This window comes from Lepisosteus platostomus, chromosome 15, assembly GCF_059453375.1.
Source record: "Lepisosteus platostomus isolate fLepPlt1 chromosome 15, fLepPlt1.hap1, whole genome shotgun sequence".
Taxonomy (NCBI): Eukaryota; Metazoa; Chordata; class Actinopteri; order Semionotiformes; family Lepisosteidae; genus Lepisosteus; species Lepisosteus platostomus.
In genome coordinates, this window is record NC_142625.1 from 5,455,356 (window position 1) to 5,458,577 (window position 3,222).

Below are 3,222 nucleotides of genomic sequence, written 5' to 3' on the forward strand. Positions count from 1 at the left end.
GGGATGCACCATATGCAGAGATGCAAAGAGTCTTCTGCTGTCAGAAAAAGCACTTGGCATGCATTTATCTGAGGAGTGGATTCATTGAGATGTAAATAACCCTTTGCAGAACCAGTTGCAGAACTCAGAGAAGTGCCGGTTCCCCCACTTCATGGGCAACAGGACGGACACCGAAGATAGCTGAGCCCAGACCGCTGTGGTCACTATTGTAAAGGTCAGAGTTTTACTCTGGTCTCCACGGTGGATGATTTCACTGACTTTGTGTGAAATCTCTCATTGGTGTTGCAGCCTTGGCCTGGAAAGTGTAGCCAGGGAGTCTAGCTGGATTGTAAGCAATCGTTACACCATTACACTATTCTGTGGTATCTGGGTCTGATTCAGAAGTCTTTTTTTTTTTAACAAATCATTCATGGTACAAACTGATGCGTCCGAAACTGGGATTGGAGCCATACTATCGCAAGAAGTTGAGGGACTGGAGCACCCCATTTTGTATATTAGCCGTAAATTAAGCCTCGGTGAAAAACATTATTCCACAATAGAAAAAGAATGTCTCGCGATGAAATAAAATGGGCCCTGGATTATTTAAGATATTATTTATTGGGAAGACGATTTATATTGTATACAGATCATGCGCCACTAACCTGGTTGTTAAGAAATATGGACAAAAACGATCGAATTACATGATGGGGCCTTAGGCTCCAGAAGTTTCAGTTCCGAACGGTTTATAGACCCGGAAAGAACCAAGGTAATGTCGATGCCCTCTCACAAATGCATTGTTTCTTTTTTTCTGGACAGCCTGAGGACGGGGCTGGTGTCAGGGGAGGGTCCAGGACAGGTATTTCAGGAACGACCTGCTCAATATATACTTGACTTGACTCCACGGTGGATGATTTCACTGACTTTGTATCTGGGTCTGATTCAGAAGTCTTTTTTTCTAAACTATTGTAAGATGAGCAGGGGAAAGGTCATCCAGGACAGGTATAACCAGCTGACATTATTCCGAAAAACAAGGAGACACAGGTGTGTCTCGTCAGGAAATAAAATATATGTGCCCCGGAAACAGTGAACCAGCGCGGAAGCCAGTAGGTGAATGTTGTGGGAAATCCTTCATCCAAGGAGCAGGACACAGTCTTTGTGGATTCAGTTGTTTTATTGAGCTCAATAATGACATCAACGCGCGTTGGGTCTGCCCCGCAGGACAGACAAACTCCAAGGGTTTCCCAGCTCTTATATACAGTATGATCTCAGGAAGATGTTTTGTTTCACTGCTTCATGTGTATTTGTCTTGCCCTTTGATATGTAGCATGAATTGACCGGTTGGTCCTGTCTCAAGTCCTGTCCTTTGATGTGTAGCTGTAATTGTTGGAGCTGCTTAAGATATGTTAAAGCAGCCGACATATTACACAATGCGCCTGAATCAACACTGTAGTGTTGAATACAGATAAATTATATATATATATTTTCCATCAATAATATATATATAAGTGTTTTCCAACTTCAGTGAATGCGTTTTGGAGGAGATAGTGGAATCAGGTTGGTGTTGGTAAGGATTAGAGAATAACGGATTAACGGAAGAAATAAAGGATTACGGTTTACGGTTTTGTGACTTGGATATGACGTTGATTTGTGGTACTTTATGGACTTTGGAATACAGTATATTATGCCATTATCCAGCATAGAACTGAAGCACAAAGCAAGTGCAAATGATCTATTTCCTTAGATAGGCGCGTACAAAAAAAGCTTTCATTTGTTCACATAAGTTATATTTAAGCTATAAAGAAAGAAGCAGAAAATAATTAGATAAAACTAAAGCTTTCTGTGCAGCAAGGTTTGATAGTCTATGCACCAGAAATACTGAAACTCTGATGATAGTCTGAAAAAAGTATGAAAAGCATTTGTAATATTCGTTTGAAAAAAAAACCCCGTTTCATGTCTTGTCTGCACTTGGGAGCCATCACTATTCAATATAAACCAAAATAATCTTTTTAATTGCATTTCTACAAATAAAAACTGATTTTGACAGCGATATTTTCATATCTTTTAAATACAGTTGATAGAAATGATTTAACAAATTTCACATCTTTCCATGGAACTCAAAATATTTTCAATTACATTTTAATACGTGTTTATGTATTATTCCCGAGTGAAATATTTGAATCAGTACCGGATATAAAACACATTAAAAACAAAAAATACCAAATTAAAGCTAATAACGATGTGTTTATATTGTTTTGAAGTGCTATCGTTATATATTTACTAAAACAGCAACATTCCAACAGTGTACAATTAAAAACCGTAATAGTTTAATCACATTGACCACGCAATTCCTAACACTAGTAGCAATAATATAGTTCAAGCCAGTATTTCGACAAAAAAATAAACTTCAGTTTAATTCACTTAAAAATATACTTTACTTTTAGTAAAGAAACCGAAAGTAGATCGCAAAATGTGTTCGTGTTGTTTGAAAGCTGCAGTATTTAAAGAAAAATGTTCGCTTTGAATGTTAATGCTTTTAAAACTTTTAAAATCCCGTTTAACTGTAGGTCGCTTTTTTTTTTAAAAAAATGTGGTTTTGTGAAAGAACTGGAAAGACGAAAAATTTTCACTTAAAATGTACTTTACTTTTAGTATCAGTTAAGCACCCGGAAGTCGATTACAAAATTTGTTTGAAAGCTGCAGTATTTAAAGAAAAATATTCGCTTTGGATGTTAATGCTTTTAAAACGTTTAAAATCCCATTTAACTGTAGGTCGCGTTTTTTTTATGTGGTTTTGTGAAAGAACTGGGAAAAGAGACAACCGTCACATATTTAGAGAGAGACGCTTCTGAGGCGAGAAAAAACCTTCCACAAATAAACTGGGATCACTTCAGAAAAAAAAACGTACGGAAATTCTCTAAATGACCGGTAAAATTTGCCATATTGAAAAAAAATGTTTTTTAAACAAATAACTGGATGTGCCGTTAGAGTGACTTTAGTGGAGTAATTAAAAAAAAGTTTCGGATTCAAACAGAATCCAGAATAAAAATGCAGATCTGTCTCCAAGTAACCCAATCATATATAAACAAACCTTAAATCGTGGGGAAAAAAATAATACGCTAAACGTGCTTGTGTCCTTTCTCCTAATCATCCCATGATATACTTGAGTTTTACCAGCTCTGGTCTGAAATCAATACTTTTAGACACTCGGGTACGGCGGAGACAGCCCGGTGTGAGGACAGCGGA